The sequence below is a fragment of the Myotis myotis genome, unplaced genomic scaffold, assembly GCF_014108235.1.
Source record: "Myotis myotis isolate mMyoMyo1 unplaced genomic scaffold, mMyoMyo1.p scaffold_m19_p_1, whole genome shotgun sequence".
In the NCBI taxonomy this organism is placed as follows: Eukaryota; Metazoa; Chordata; class Mammalia; order Chiroptera; family Vespertilionidae; genus Myotis; species Myotis myotis.
The window spans coordinates 21166130-21184008 of record NW_023416313.1 but is presented as its reverse complement, the minus strand read 5'-3'; positions in this window follow the sequence as shown (position 1 = coordinate 21184008).

The window sequence follows — 17879 nt, the reverse complement described above, 5'->3', positions numbered from 1 at the left end:
GAGCATATGCCCTTGTCTGGAATCAAATCTGGGACCCTTTAGTCTGCAGGCCGACGCTCTATCTATGAGCCAAACCAGCTAGGGCTCATCTTTATTTTCCAATTCTTCATTTCAGCATATAATCATGATACAGTTTTTTCAAGGTTAAAAACAAAGTCCTTGTTGTTCACATTTTCCCTTTTCCTATCCCCTATTTTTCTTCTTCCAAAACTCCTTGAAAGAGCCATTTATAATATTGCTGCCTCATATTTCTCTCCTTTCATTCTTTTTTAAACCTATTTCAATCAAACTTTTACCCTACCTGCCCTAATAAAAGTCAAAAATCACCTCCACAGTGTTAAATACAAAAGTCAATTATCCATCCTAACCTTGAGCATCCTATTGGTAGATATACAAAACATCACTCTCCCTTCATTGAAACACTTTAGTTACTGGCTTCAGGATACCATATACTCCTAGTTTTCTCCTTTCATCTCTGGCTCTTTATTAGTCTCTCTCTCTCTCTCTCTCTCTCTCTCTCGCTCTCGCTCTCGCTCTCGCTCTCGCTCTTATGCAGTGTATCCAAAAGTGGTTATAACAATAAGTCATTTTATTTAGATTCTAGTGACTTTCTAATGTTTCTCTATTTAAAATACTTTTTTCCTCTGGACTATCACTAAAATTCTCATTAAAGCAATATTTTAACCTCATTAGCTATTTTCTACCTAGAAATGAAATTTTATACTTTGTATTGTTAGGGCCTACTGTTTGAAAAATATCAATTTTTCTTTGCTTAATTATACTTTATTTTCTCTTTATATAGAAGATATTTGTCACTGAAATTTTTAAAATCAGATTACCTATTATTACTCACTCCACACTGACAACAAAGGTGGTTACCTATGTTCCTTTTCAATAACTATAATTTTGTGACAAGATATTCCATGTACTCTGTAGTTTAATCTGAGGCTTTCAATATCAATCGCCCATTGAATATACATCTCAGACTCCAGAGTAATAGCCACACAATCATTGTAATCTTAAAACTATGAGCTTGTACTATCTCTATGTTTGATCTCAATTACCAACAATGCATAAGTATTCATAATTTCATATTTATATGGCAAAGTTTGCATTTATACTAAAAGTAAAATCCAAAGCCAAACTAATTCCAAGAAACAACTATATTATAGCTAACAACTATGTAATTAACTTAATTCTACCTCCTTAAAATATTAACATATACATGCTTATGAAAATGTTTCATTTTAAATCAGTAAAAAATTACTTATAGAATAAACCAAAGAAAGATGGAATATATAATGCATCCAATTATTTTCTCTGAATGGTTTAAACTTCATATACTAGTATACTATTCTTTACCTTTGTAATCCATTAGGATTCCCCAACATTCTCATATTTTAGTATCCCAGCTACATATACTATTGCTGAATCACTTGATGTCAGAGACACTTTTATATACTAGAGCGGCGGTTCTCAACCTGTGGGTCACGACGCCTTTGGGGGTTGAATGACCCTTTCATAGGGGTCGCCTAAGACCATCGGAAAACGCATATATAATTACATATTGGTTTTGTGATTAATCACTATGCTTTAATTATGTTCCACTTGTAACAATGAAAATACATCCTGCATATCAGATATTTACATTACGATTCATAACAGTAGCAAAATTACAGTTATGAAGTAGCAACGAAAATAATTTTATGGTTGGGGGTCACCACAACATGAGGAACTGTATTAAAGGGTCGTGGCATTAGGAAGGTTGAGAACCACTGTACTAGAGGAAAATTTGATTAGTATTTGTTCAGTACCCCATTATCTATGTCTAATTAAGATATTGACAACTATTTTGTTCAAAACTTTAGTTATTGATTATAAATTGATTAATAAATTAATATCCTTGAAAGATAGACATGGCAATCCAACTGGGCTTTTCAGCTACTAAAAGATATAGATTATTTATACATGAAGACAATTATTGAACTGTTATTAATGCTAATGAATTACAATTATATGTACAGATGCTGAATTATTTTTCTTATACCTTAGTATAGTTGTGACTTTTATAGTCTCTTATGTTTAGGTAAGTTGGCTAGGTATCAGTTGTTTTATTTATTTTGTCACCTTTTATGAAACCTGGATCTTTTGGCATGGTCAAATCTCAGAAGTCTGATATTTCCCAGACAAAAACTTTACTTGTTATATAATAGAAACTTTAGACTGATATCTTTCACATAGATTGTAAATTTTAAAATCATTGACTTTTCCGTTTCCATAATTTAGGTATATCTTAACTTTTGTATAGCCAGAAATATCTGAGATATAGTCTTGTCATGATCATAGGTAGAGCTGATTTATTAGTATTGTTAAAAATGTATATTTTTCTTCATTAGTATTTTATAATAATTAGTAAGGAGTATAATAATTAGAGGAGGTTTAATTTCCTATGAGATTAGGAATTATGCCTGCATATTAACTATCATCTTTTAGGATATTTGTCTAATTTATCATTTAAATATACTGTTATGCCCTCTTTCTAATTAGTTTTTGTGTAACATCCATCAATATAATTCAGATGGTAGACTCCCCTTTCATCTTCTAATTTTATATGAACTATAAATGAACACTCTTCCTCTTTTTAAAATCATACAAATATAAATATTATATCGCATTTTCTTTGAACGATTTTTCTTTACAATATAAATTGTTATAATATCAATCATCATGTAATTGTGAAAAAATATTTATCTTTATTATAGTGTTGATGTAGTGTTGTTTGCTTTAAATAAAATGGCCATAGTCATACTATGATATTATGATAGAGAATAATTCCTTAACTAGCTTCTTTGCCATTTTGTATCACTTTACTTTTGAAAGAATAATGATTAAGAGCATAAATTCTGAACCCAGAATTCCAAACCTGTATTAGGCTGGCTGGGTTACCTTAAGCAACTTACTTAACCTCACAGTGCTATGGTGAGAATTTGACAAGTTAATGCTTTTAATTTTTTGAGGAAACTCCATACTGTTTTCCATAATGGCTGAACCAGTCTGCATTCCCACCAGTAGTGTACTAGGGTTTCCTTTTCTCCACATTCTCACCAACACTTGTCATTGGTTTGATTTGTTGATGGTAGCCATTCTGACAGTTGTAAGGTGATACCTCATTGTCATTTTAATTTGCATCTTTCTCATGATCAGTGACTTTGAGCATTTTTTTCATATGTATCTTGGCCATCTGTATGTCCACTTTGGAGAAGTGTCTATTTAGGTTCTTTGCCCATTTTTTCATTGGATTGTTTGTCTTCCTTTTGTTAAGTTGTATGAGTTCCTTATATATTTTGGATATTAGTTCCTTATCAGATGTATCATTGGTAAATATGTTCTCCCATACAGTGGGATCCTTTTTCAGTTTGATGATGGTTTCTTCTGCTGTACAGAAGCTTTTTATTTTGATGTAGTCCCATTTGTTTATTTTCTCTTTAGTTTCCTTTGCCCTAGGAGATGTATCCACAAACATATTGCTATGAGAGATGACTGATATTTTGCTGTTCATATTTTCTTCTAAGATTTTTATGGTTTTGTGACTTACATTTAAGTATTTTATTCATTCTGAGTTTATTCTTATGTATGGTGTAAGTTGGTGATCTAGTTTCATTTTTAGCATTTACCTGTCCAATTTTCCCAACACCATTTATTAAAGAGACTTTTTTTACTCCATTATATGCTCTACCTCCTTTGTCAAATATTAATTGAGAATAATGTTTTGGGTCAGTTTCTGGGTGTTCTGTTCCATTGATCTATATACCTGTTCTTGTGCTAGTACCAGGCTGTTTTGAGTACAGTTGGCTTTGTAGTATAGTTTGATATCTGGTATTGTGATCCCTCCAACTTTTTTCTTCTTTCTCAAGATTGCTGCAGCTATTTGAGGTTTTTTTTTGGTTCCATATAAATTTTTGTAGTGTTTTTTCTAGATCTGTGAAATTTGCCATTGGTATTTTAATAGGGATTGTATTGAATCTATAGATTCCTTTGGGTAGTATGGACATTTTAATGATGTTGATTACACCAATCTATGAGCACAGTATATTCTTCCTACTTTTTTGTAGCTTCCTCTCTGTCTCTTTCAATGTCCTGTAGTTTTCTGAGTATAGGTTTTTTACCTCTTTGGTTAAGTTTACTGCTAATTATCTTAAATTTATTTTTTGCATAGAATAATGAATGGGATTGTGTTATTGTTGCTGTTGTTTTTTTTCCATTTTTCTCTGAGAGTTCATTATTACTGTATAAAAATGCCATCAATTTCAGGGTGTTAATTTTGTAAACTGCTACATTGTCAAATTCATTTATTAAATTTAGTAGTTTTGACCCCATTTCTAGAAATATATCCTAAAAAACTCAAAACACCAATCAGAAAGAATATATGCACCCCTATGTTCATAGCAGCACAGTTTACAGTAGCTCAGATTTGGAAACAGCCCAAGTGCCCATTGGCAGATAAGTGAATAAAAAATCTGTGGTACATTTACACAATGGAATATTGCTCAGCTATAAGAAAGAAGAAACTTTTACTATTAATAAAATCATGGACTTTGAAGAAAAAAAAAAGAAAGAAAAGCATGGGGGGACCAGAGAGTATTATGATAAGTGAAAAAAGCCAGTCAGAGAAAGACAAGTTACCATATGACATCACTTATATTTAGAATCTAATGAACAAAACAAACAAGCAAAATAGATATAGACTCAAAGAGATCAGAGAATAGACTGACAGCTGTTAGAGGGGAGGAAGTTCGGCGGTCTGGATGAAAAAGGTGAAGGGATTAAGCAAAAAAAAAAAAACGGCACAAAAAAGCACATGATTTTATTCATATGTGCAATGTAATGAACAAAGTAAATTGATGAACAAAATAGGTCCAGAGACATAGAAGCATAGAACAGACTAACAAATATCAAAGGGAAGGTGGGGGTGGGTGGGTGGTGATTAACTGGGGAACTCATATGCATACTAGAGGCCCAGTGCACAAATTCATGCATGGGTGGGGTCCTTCAGGGTGCCCTGCAGGGATCGGGCTGAAACCTGCAGTCCAACACTGCCTGCAGCTCCTACCTGCTGCTCCCTCTCATCCTGACCCCATTGTGCCTGCCATGGGCTCGTGCCCAATCAGTCCAATCGCCCGCGCCGATGTAGCAGTGCTTGCCAGCCATGAGCCCTGCGTCTGGCACCCTCCCAATGGGAGTGGCCCGTGAGATCAGGCTGAAACCAGCTCTCCTATATCTCCCGAGGGGTCCCAAATTGCGAGAGGGCACAGGCCAGGCTGAGGCACCCCACTGGTGCATGATCGGGCCGGGGAGGGACCACGGGAAGTCTCCAGGGCATGTCCGGCTCATCTCGCTGTCTAGATTGGCTGGACCCCATCAAGCAGCTAACCTACCTGTTGGGGCATCTGCCCCATGGTGGTCGGTGCATGTCATAGCGACTGGTCAACCAGTTGACTATCTATCGCCTGGTGGTCAGTGCACGTCATAGCGAGCAATTGGGCAGCTTTAACATATTATTAACATGTTATGCTTTGATTGGTTGTTTGGTTGTTCTGCAGTTTGGTCTATGTGCATATTACCCTTTTGTTATATAGGATATTCATAGCCCATGGACACAGACAATAGAGGGATGATGACCTGGGAGGGGCAGGTGCAGGGTGGAGGGGGGCAATGGGAAAAAAAAGAAAAACAAACAAAAACAAAACAAAAGGGACACCTGGAATACTCAACAATAAAGATACATTTTTAAAAAAGAAGTTAATGCTTAGAAAATACTTGTAACAATGTTTATTGAGCAATATTATTATTATTAAACATATTAAATATTTAATCATTACTGACTGCCCCTATTAGTTTTATTGTTGCTATTATTCTTATATTAATATTAAACACAGGAGAATATTTCAGAAACACATTTTTTTCAATTCAAATATATGGAACCCACTATTCTCCAAGCATATACAATTAATTTTAGTGTTACTTTCTTTTAAATTCCCAAATTAACAAATAGGAGAGCATAGAATAGTTGTCCGTAAGAGTGCTGGGGCTGATGTTAAATCAGTCTCACTATGAAAATAACTAGAAGAATATCTCCTTTTTGGAATTATAAGATTTTATTGACCCTTTCAATATAATTTTATGGCAATGTCCTCTAATTTCTTAAACAGTTTTGAAATATAATTCACATAACATACAATTCACCCATTTAATGTATACAATTCAATAAATGTTATTATATTCACAGAGTTTTACATCATTATCACAGTCCATTTTAAAGCATTTGCAACACTCCAATAAGGAACGCCATACCTATTTACAGTCACTTCTAACACCCTGCCCAGCCCTTAACAACCACAAACTTACTTTCTGTTTCTACACATTTGTCTCTTGCGTATTTCATATAAACAATTCATGTAATGTAAGACTGGTTTAGTTTACTTAGCATAATTTTTTGAGGTTCATCAATTTTGTAGCATTTACCACTATTTTAGTACTTTTTATTGCCAAATACTATTCTATTGTATGGATATAATACATTTTGTATATCCATTCACAGTTGATGGACATTTAAATTGTTTACAATTTTTAGTTGTTAGGAATAATGCTACTATGAACATAATGTGCAATTTTTTTTCTTGTTTGTACACCTAAGAGTAGAATTCTTGGGTCATATGGTACTTTTACATTTAGCATTTTGAGAAATTTCCAGTGTGGAACACCATTCTATATTCCCATTAACAATACATAAGGATTCCAATTTCTTCACATCCTCTCAAACATTTGTCAATATCTGTTCTTTTTATTTATTTTTTATTAAAGCTCTCCTATTGGGTGTGAAGTAGCATATATTTTGGTTTTGAATAACATACTCTGAAAGAATAATGATGTTGAATATATCTTTATGTGTTTGCTATTGGCAAGGTATGCATAGCAATATCTATTGAAATCCTTTGCCTATTTTTAACATTGAGTTATTTGTCTTTTTATTATTGAATTGTAAGTATTCTGAATACAAGTTATTTATCAAATATGATTTGCTAATATAATAACTCACCATATTTTACCTTTCAGTTTCTTGATGTTTTCCTTTGAAACACAAACATATTCCACTTTAAGGAAGTTCATTTTATATTTTTCTCTTTATCACTTACTGGAGTCATGCACCAGTGGGGTCCCTTGGCCTGGCCAGCACCCTCTCGCAATCTGGGACCCCTCGGGGATGTCAGACTGCTGGTTTGGGCCCAATACTCGCAGGCCAGGCTGAGGGACCCCACCAGTGCATGAATCGGTGCACTGGGCCTCTAGTATGCATATAAGATCTTTGATTAATTTCTTCCCACCTTCCTATACCCCTTCCCTCTGAGATTCATCAGTCTGTTGCATGTTTCCATGCCTATGGGTTGAGTGTCTGCCCCCTGGTGGTAGTGTGTGTCATAGCTACTGGTTGAATGGTCAAGTGGTCAGACACTTAGCATATTAGCCTTTTATATATATACTAGAGGCCCGGTCACAAAAATTTGTGCACTCGGGGGGGAGGGTGGGTCCCTCAGCCAGGCCTGTGCCCTCTCGCAGTCTGGGACCCCTCGGGAGATAACAACCTGCTGGCTTAGGCCTGCTCCCGGGTGGCAGAGGGCAGGCCCAATCCCTAGGTGCAGCCCCTGGTCGGGCTCAGAGCAGGGCCGATTGGGGAGTTGGGGCGCCGCCCCCTGTCATACACAGAGCAGGGCGATTGGGAGATTGTGATGCCACCATCAGTCACACTCAGGGTAGGGCCTATTGGGGTTGAGGCACCGCCCCCTGTCACACTCAAGGCAGGGTCGATGGGGAGGTTGTGGTGCCACCCCTGTCACGCACAAAGCAGGGCCGATCAGGGGGTTGGGGCGCTGCCCCCGTCACTCACAGAGCTGGGCCCATCAGGGGGGTTGGGGAGCTCCCCCCTGTCACTCACAGAGCAGGGCCCATCAGGGAGTTGAGGAGCTCCCCACTGTCACTCACAGAGTAGGGCCGATTGGGGGGTTGGGGCACCGCCCCCTGTCATGCACAGAGAAGGGTCGATGGGGACGTTGCGGCGCCACCCCGTGTCACGCACAGAGCAGGGCCCATCAGGGGTTGGGGAGCTCCCCCCGTCACTCACAGAGTAGGGCCAATAGGGGAGTTGGGGCACCACCCCCTGTCACACACAGAGCAGGGTGGATCAGGGGGTTGGGGCACCGCACCCTGTCACACTCAGGGCAGGGCCAATGGGGAGGTTATGGCTCTACCCCATCACACAAAGAGCAGGGCCCGTGGGGGGTGGTGAGGGCGCCGCCCTCTATCACCCACAGAGCAGGGCCAATCAGGGGGTTGGGGAGCCGCCACTGTCACACTCAGGGCAGGGCCAATGGGGAGGTTATGGCTCTACCCCATCACACACAGAGCAGGGCCCGTGGGGCGGGGGGGGGGGGGGGGGTTGGGGCGCCGCACCCTGTCACACACAGAGCCGCAGGGCGATCAGGGGGTTGGGGAGCTCCGCCCTATAAGGCACAGAGCAGGGCTGATCAGGGGGTTGGGACGCCTTCCCCTGTCCCAAACAGAGCAGGGCAGATAGGGAGGTTGTGGGCCCGCCCCCTGTCACACACAAAGCTGCAGGGTAATCAGGGGCTTTGGGCGCTGCCCCCTGTCATCCTGATCCTGGTGCCGGGAGGCCTCGTGGCTCCACTGATCCCGGTGCTGGGAAGTATATTACCCTTTTACTATATAGGATAGAGGCCTGGTGCACAGGTCGGGGCCGGCTGGTTTGCCCTGAAGGGTGTCCTAGATCAGGTTGGGGGTCCCCACTGGGGTGCCTGGCCAGCCTGGATGAGGGGATGATGGCTGTTTGCAGCTGGTCACACACCCTTCAGGGTGGGGGTCCCCACTGGGGTGCCTGGCCAGTCTGGGTGAGAGGCTGATGGCTGTTTTCAGGCTGGCGGGTGACTGAAGCTCCCAACTGCTCCTTTTTTTCTTTTTTTTTTGTTCTGGGCCAGCTTTAGCTCTGGCTCCAGCTCTGAGGCCTCTGCTGCTGAAAGCATGTATCTGGTTTGTTTGGGTTCTATAATCGAAACACTGTATCAGCTCCAGCTCTGAGATCCCAGCTGGCTGAAAGCAGGTTTCTGGGGTTTTGTTTAGCTTCTATATTTGTAAGAATGTTTCAAACTGCAAGCTCAGAGGCCGGCAGTGGCAGGCGGGGAACATTGGAGTCCTCTGTCACTGAAGCAAGCAAGCCTCTTGTTAACTTCCAGGTGCCTGGCTGCCGGCCGCCATATTGGCTGGCAGTTAATTTGCGTATCGCCCTGATTAGCCAATGGGAAGGGTAGTGGACATACGGCTAATTACTATGTTTCTCTCTTATTAGATAGGATAGATTTGTTTAGTATCAGATCTAAGAAACCATTGCCTATTACAATGTCATGGAAATAGACTACTATATTTTGTTCTAAAATTTTTTTTTTCTTACATGAATTAATTTTTATATTTGGTTTAAAATGAGACTTAAACCTAATGTGTTTTTTGTATGTGAACCTAATTTGTTTTTTTGTATGTGAATATTAAGTTATCCTAGTGCCTTTAAATGAGAAGTCTATTTTCATATACATATACATATAACTTTATGAACATGTAAGCTTTGCTCCTACAGTCTGCCTTTCAGCCATTAAGGTGTCATTTTTACAATTTTATTATTCTCTTTGAACAATAACAATACTAGCAATATTTTATAATAACCAGTGCAAATTACACTTTCTAATTATAAATATATAGGAAAAGATTAATCTACTGATTAAAATACTCCTTTCAATACATTTTTATACTTTCATTGAATAATGAATTCATTGCCAAAATAAACAAACAGAGCTAAACTGCAACAGAGACAGAAATAAATTCAAATAGTTTTTAGGACCTTGGTATTTAGTGTAAAGGAACAAAAGGTAAATTAGGAAAAAAAAATGCTTAAGAGTCACAGAAAATTTTTAGTATCTGGAATTTTGATGATAAAAAGTCACAGAAGAATAAAATGAAGAAAATGGTACAAAAATTATTTAAAGAAACCATTGGTGATATTTTTCTAGAATTAAGGAGTACATAAAGCCTCAATGGAAAAATGCATTCTGAATCCAGAGGAAATTTCTGAATTCAGTTAAATATATATACCGGTAATAATAAAAGCGTTATATCAAATATGTAGTATATTAAATAAAAAAGTTATGCCCCTGTGCTAAAAAGAGAATTATAGTCCTGGCCTGTGTATCTCAGTGGTTAGAATGTTGGCCCTTGCACCTAAGGGTCCTGGGTTTGATTCCCGGTCAAGGGCACATACCCATACCTGGGTTGTGGGTTAGTTCCCAGCCCCCTGGTCAGGGCACGTGCAGGAGGCAACCAGTAGATATGTCTCTCTCATATCAATGTGTCTCTCTCCCTCTTTCTCCACCCTCTATCCCTTCCACTCTCTCTGGAAAACAGTGAAAAAAATAGCTTCTGTTAAGGATTAACAAGACAAAAAATAATTATAAACATATGGATTTGATTTCAGTCTATTCCAACATTTTACTAAAACTATTGCTCAGGGACTTTTTAAAAAACATGGATCCAAGAAGAAATACCAAGACACTTTGGTAGTTGAAGAGGAGATGGATACGTAGCACACAATTTAACAGATGCAAGGAAGGTGAATACTAAGTTCTGGGAAAGTAAAGAACTATTCACAGGTTATTGTACAGTGGGGCCTTGACTTACGAGTTTAATTCGTTCCGTGACGGAGCTCATAACTCAAATTACTCGTATGTCAAATCAAAAGTGAACGAGTGAGACACGTAATGCTGGGCTGATGTTGTGGTATTCACTGTGACATTCACTGCGCCAACTAGCGGTGGGTATCTGAAGCTGGTTCTTAACCTGAATTTTAGCTCGCAACTCAAAGCAAAAAATTGGCCGAGAGATGGCTCGTATCTCGAAAAATTCGTTAGTCGGGACACTCGTAAGTCAAGGCCCCACTGTATTTCTTTTCTACAGAAAAATTCATGTTTATCAGTTTGTAAATTGTACCTTTGGTAAAGCTCTTTATCCTATGTATTGTAGGGACCTCTCTGTGTTATTATTTATTTTACCTTTAGTTGGATATAAGTATTACTTTAAGGTGTTTTAAATTTTGGATTTTTTTTTTTTTAGGCAAAGTTATTAGCTAGCACATCACATTTTATTTTGAAAATGCCAAATAAATACTCCTGGTTATCATAGTTGAGAGGAAAAGTTGCTTTTAAAATATGGGCTTCAACAGAGTATATAGTTATCATTAAAATTTTTACAAATTTTTGCATGTAACTGCCTCTAATTGGTGTATTATCATTAACTCATAATTATATCTTATGCTTAAATAAGTATAAAGCATACTTCATTTTTAAAGCAAAGTTAGGTTAGTATTCCAGAGTTGTGGTTTTAACTGAGTTATCAATTTTGATCACATGCCTTCATAACATTTGTGTTTTATAACATGCTTATTAAATGATGTGATTTTAATAATATGATGCTGGAATTTATCATTATTGATGATTGATCATTTGAGAATTTTTGTCACCTGGATGATGTCATTCTAGTTGACAGCACCAGAAGCCTATTTTTAGAGAGGCGATCTATTTCTCAATAGCAGACATCTACAGCACGAATGAAGAATGGCTTTTACCACCCATAAAACAGCCTGATGTTGTTCATGAGGCAGTGAGTTAAAATGGTAGTGTAAGCCTTGAGGGAAGTGTTGTGAACATCAATCTTAAAGTGTGTTTGGCTTGCAATAAATATTGACTACACCATAGATTCATCTTTCCACTCATAACTTTTGGAACTCTAGTCCCCTTAGTATTTATGTCCTTTATTGATTTAATAAAGATATTCATGGAAGAACATTTATTCTTCTGAAGTCACTATCATGCCCAACGTTCCTGTGCAACTGCAGAATAATTCAACCAGTGATCACAGCATCATCTAGTCTAATTTCTCATCTCATGCTCCCATCTCAACTACACACATTTCAATGGACATTTCAGTAACCATTAGGAAATATTACATTAATAACACATACCCTTTTTCTTCAGTGAGTGTGGAAGGTAGATGTGAGAAATGATAAATGGATTTATGAGCCATTTCATTCCAAGAATGCTGATTAATAACTATAGCTCTATTTGTAAGGCCAGAGAGCCAAAATTAAACTGTACACTAGTGGCTGAAATTAATTATTGTGTTTACTGAAGAATAGGGAATTTGGAAGAGTCAAAACCAAAGGAGATAGAAACAATAAGTAAAGACTGAGTTAAGGTGAGATAGCCTGCCCCTAATTAAAACAAAGAAAATATGATTATAAAAATGTTATTACGTTAATAATAAATAGATAATAGTTAATCCATATCCTGTAATGAAAATGATAAACACAGTATTACACAAAATGAATATATTATGCTGTAACTACACATCAAGTGGTTTTCTGTCTTAGTCTGTTTGGGCTGATGTAACAAAATACCATAAATTGGGTAGTTCATAAATAACAGAAATTTATTTCTTACAGTTCTAGAGGCTGAATATGTAAAGATCCTCTCATGCAGAAAAGAAGTTCTCTCAGGCCTAGAAGATTTTTATCAGGGCACTGTACTTCTGTTTTTATAAGGCTTACACTACCATTTTAACTCACTGTCCCTTTCACAAATCGGTAGACTTAGGCAGTGAGTGTGTCACATAGTGCCAGGTAGATATTTGTACTGTGTTTTCAGAACCATGGACAGTTACACACAGGGGATTTGGGAGGTGGAGGATTACATGATCAGAATTACATTTTGCAGATACTGGTTTAGAGGTGGATTCAGGGACATCAATCCATAGACATTAATAGTTACATAGGTGAGAGATGACATTACTTTGACATATGCTGGTGGGTGAAAAAAATGCCTAACAGTAGATAGAATGCAGAGGTATTAAAGATTAAAGAGTGAAAAGTTACAGTACTTTTTCATAAATTAACCTGGAAAGTTGGAAGTCAGAGTTATCAAGAAGGATATCTTGATTCCGATGACAAGCAGCAGAATGAATTAGGAAGATAAGTACTGTCTCTCAAAATGCATAAACTGCATCCTGAAATTGTGAGGTGTATTATTCTAATGATAGGGCAAAATGTCAGCCACTTTTTATTATTTTTAACTTACTTTTTTCAATTACAACTTACATTAAATATTACTTTCAGGTGTACAGCACAGTGGTTAGACACTTATATACTTTACAAAGTGTTTCCCCTGATATTTCAAGTACCCTCTTGACACCATACATAGCTATTACAATATTAGTGACTACATTCCCTATGCTGTAGTTTACATCCCCATGACTCTTGTGAAACTACCAATGTGTACTTTTCATCTCTTCACCTTTTTACCCAGCCCCCCAGCTCTCCTCCCCTCTGGCAACCATCATTCGAAATATCAGCCACTTGGATTTCTTAAGAAACAGTGATTTTGCCACCATGTTTGTTTAATGTGAAGTACATTACATGATCGTTAACATTTCTTTGGGGTTCTCATAATTCATGTTGAGTTTAATAATGAGGAGTCTGGCTCATGGTTAAAAACTGTTGTGTGTTTTGCAAGTCCAACTGTGGGCAGTTACAAAGGTTTTATCGTCAGTCCTCGCCAGGAAAGTCGCCCTCCCACCCAAACTGGTGCAGAGCCAATGCATCGCAGGCTCTGAAGGGAGCTGCAGTCAAGGACGCTGGCCCTCCTGGAGAGTCACGCCCTGTGCGTGTGGTGTTCCTCACTCGGATGCCCCTTTCTAGGTCTCTTTATCTGGGGCCTTTGGTAGAGAGCATCCTCCATGCTTCTGCCAAAGCCTCCTTATGAGGAGAGGAGGGGGATACCTTGAAGACACTTTTCACTTGGCCCCACTCTACTCGGTAGCAAGTACTTTCCTGCTCCCCACCTTCTCCCCTCACCACCACCACGACCCCCACCCCCCCGCCCGAATCCCAGGATCCAGAGCACTAAAAGAGCTTTTTGTTTGGGGTCTCATCAACAAAATAGGACGCAGATCAGGTGATGCCACATCTGTGCTGATCCATCAGATGCTTGGCCAGTGCTGCATTCCACGGGGGACATGAACAGGGGGGAGTTGGTGCTTCTACTGGTTGTAGCACCTTGCAAATTTGGTTGTGCTTAAAGGCTTTGCTATTACTTCCATTTTGGATCATTATTGCTGTATTTGGCTACTCTGGCAGTCCAGCTCTCACTCCAGCTCAGGTTAGCTCCTGAGAAATAGCTTGCCTACACTTTTGGGTGTGATAGTTTGCATATTGTAACCGGATTATGTTAAATATGAATCTGAATTTAATATTTGTATCTCCAGAGTATATGGGACCAAGAGAGGGAGAAGAAAACACTCCATTGAATTTTCAAAGAAAGCATTTTATGAAAGACAGTTGCATTTAGGACAACATATACCATTCTATGTGAAAAGGGTATGATATATATATATATATATATATATATATATATATATATATATATATGAAACTTTAAAAGAAAGTATTTATGAATTATTTTTATGAAGTTCTTTGGAATACTAAGTTTGCCATGCAGTTAAAAGGCTATATTTTTAGTGACTAATATACAGTATACATATATATATATATATATATATATATATATATATATATATATATACACATATGTGTATTTATATATATATAAGCATGTATGTATAGAAGTGTGTCGATATGTATATATACTCATATATACGTTGATCCTAGCTCATCATATTCTTTACCTACACTTGGCTTTTCTTACCTGGCTTCTTAGGACATCTAATTTGTGTGCTACGTGAGGTTGATTTCTATTACATCAGTTTTACTGAGTTTCTCTTTTTTGGTGCCATTTTTCTCATGGTTGTTATGATTGCGGTTTTTGGTGACTTTCCCCTCTTCTTTGTGTTCTGTTTTGTATTTCCCCAAGGCCGTGAGGCATTCTGGAAGTGTCAGGCAACTTGTTTTGTTCAGCAGATTTCTTGCCATGCATGTACTGTGTATTTAGCTTCTTTCAACTCTCTCTCCAAATATTGCTTTCTCCTGGTCATCACTCTCACCTTTTCCAGTTCACGGCTTGATGGCTGAGGCTGGGATGTTTTCCTGTTTTATTCACTGATCTGTTGCAAATGCATAAAAGAGTATTTAGCATGTAGTTTGTGTTTAATAAATAAACGTTGAGGCAATGAATTAAAGTGATTCTCCACATCCTATTTCAATTTTCCATGTTGTCTTGCTTATTTATAATGGCTTACCAAGATATGCACTAAACTTTGATCAAAACTTTTGAATTCCTTTATTTATGTTACTGCTTCTTATAGTTTTTCAAACACACCACGGCTTTCTGTGCCTTTGTTATGAAATCAATAAAGAAAACTTTAATTATGGTTTTGATTTTCAATGAAAGAGATAGAATTAAAAAGTAGAACAAAAAATAGTTTGAATTCCTGGGACCAAAGGTGTGTGTGTGGAAGGGAATTTGATTCTCAAAAGACTGCTCATTCAAAACCTCACTGTGAAGGTCTTTCTTGAGGAAAGAATTGAAGAAGGTGAATGAGTCACCCATGTGGATTTCTGGGGTACAATGTCATAAGCAGGGAGGGTTACATAATTTATTGGGAGCACTTTAAAATGAAAGTGGGGGCTTTTTGTTTAAAAAGCATTAAGTAAGCCTTTTCTTTTCTCCCCATAATGTGTCTTCACTTGCCATAGATTTTTTATTTGCTGTATAATGTCACAGCCCTTTGGGGATGTGACATTATACAAGTGCTGACCCTCACAAAGCCCTGCAGTCCAATCACTGACTCTTTCCTATCCACACCTAAGTCTCCATTGGGAGTGAGGGGTGGCAGCAGTTGCTGGGTGGCATAGAGGAGTAGGTGCTTGAGAATCTGTTCCCAGCAGATAGGCAGGGGTAAGAGAATGGACCCCACGTAATCCAAAACACCACGTGTCATATGTAATACCCTTTGTAATACTTTGAGCAATAAATTAAAAAAAATAAATAAATAAACAAAAAAAAAACACCAAGTGTATAACATGCACTGTGTTTCCATTGGACTTTATTGATAGAACACAGATCTACACTAATAAAAGAGAAACATGTAAGGTGACCATCCCTCCACTATACCCACCAGCCAATCAGAACGAGATGCAAATTAACCCAACAAAGATGGCAGTTAATTTGCATACACAGGTGCAAAGCAAAGACTGAAGACAGTGTAGAAGGAAAGCAAGTGCTGCAGAAGGGAGTGAAGTGGTGGAGAAAGGAACAGAGCCAAAGCAGTAGACATGGGAGGAAGTGAGGCAGCGAAGATGGGAGGGAGGGAGGTGGCGGAGAAGGGAGGGAGCGAAGCGGTGGAGACGGGAAGGGAGTGAAGCTTCACTCTGGCCTCAGGAAGCCCTATTCTTGCAGGAATAGGCCTCAAGAAGCCCTATTCTTGCAGGAATCTTCCTGCAATGGGCCTCTAGTTCAGATATAAAATCAATGGTAATTTCAGAAGGGTGACTGTAAACATTAAGCCACAGGACAGGGACCCCTTCTGAATGTGAAGTTCTATGAGTGCACTGCACACACACCATAAAGCCAACCCTAGTTACAGGTAGAGGAAACATTGAGTACAAAAATCATGAAGTGAGACTGCCAGAGTGAGCAAAGGGGAGAGTAGCAGGGAAAAAATTAAAAATGTAAGAAGGCTTCTGATTGTGCCTTAATACTTTGAACATTATTCTCAGTGAAACAGATAGTGAGAATTGATGACATGTTGGAGCTGGATCTTAGCAGTGAGAAGTAATCTGTTTCTACGTATATTTTGAAACTAGAGACCAGGGATTTTGCTGACTATTTGCATGTAGCGTACAAAAGAAAGAGGTTATCCAGGGATAATTTCAAGGTCTTTTTTTTTTCCTTGAAAAATGGAGTTACTATTCACTCAGTTTAAGCAGACCCTGGGAGGGGCTTGTTTAGGAATGGAAGGGGAAGGAATCAGATATTTGGTTTTAGACCTATTGAATTTGGGAAGCTTGTTAGTGATTCAAGTAGAGACAACATTTTTGTTAAATAGATCAATCATTAATCAACTGTTGAACATTTGAGTGTAGAAATGAAAGCAGAAGTCTGTGTGGGAAATATAAATTTGGAAACCATCAGCATTAGTGTATATATGCCATTTAAAGTATGAGATTGAATGATTTCAGGAAGAAAGTGACATTAGAGACACTAGGACTAGGACCTGGGATACTCTACTAATAAATGATCAGGAGGATAAGAACAGACAAGGATGTATTGCGGAGCACCAATGAGCGTGATGGATAGGAGAGTATAGTTTCCTTGTAGCCCATTGAAAAAGGTGTTTCTAGGGAAAAGGAGCAGTCATCTGGGTTAAATACTACTGATAAGGGCTCCAAAAACTTAGACTTGACCTTTGGACTATGCAACATAACGTGACATTCACATACTTATCAATGGCATTATCTGTGAAAGTTGGGAGAAAGCACCAATAAGCACCTCCGGGAAGAACAAGAGAATAAAAACCGGAGACAGTCAAAAAAAGAGTTGTTTTATTGTGAATGGAAGCAGAGAATGGGTAGTAGCTGGCAGAGAATGGTGCTGAGATTGTGTTCTAATTTAGCAAGAACTCAGTTTGACATTTGACAGAACTACAAGCACCTGTGGGCCAAGGGACTGCCTTACAGTTTGTACATACCACCCGGCACTAATTCCAAATTGCAGTTAAAGTGAGATTTCAAGCCTTGTGCCTTCCCTGGAGAGATGAAG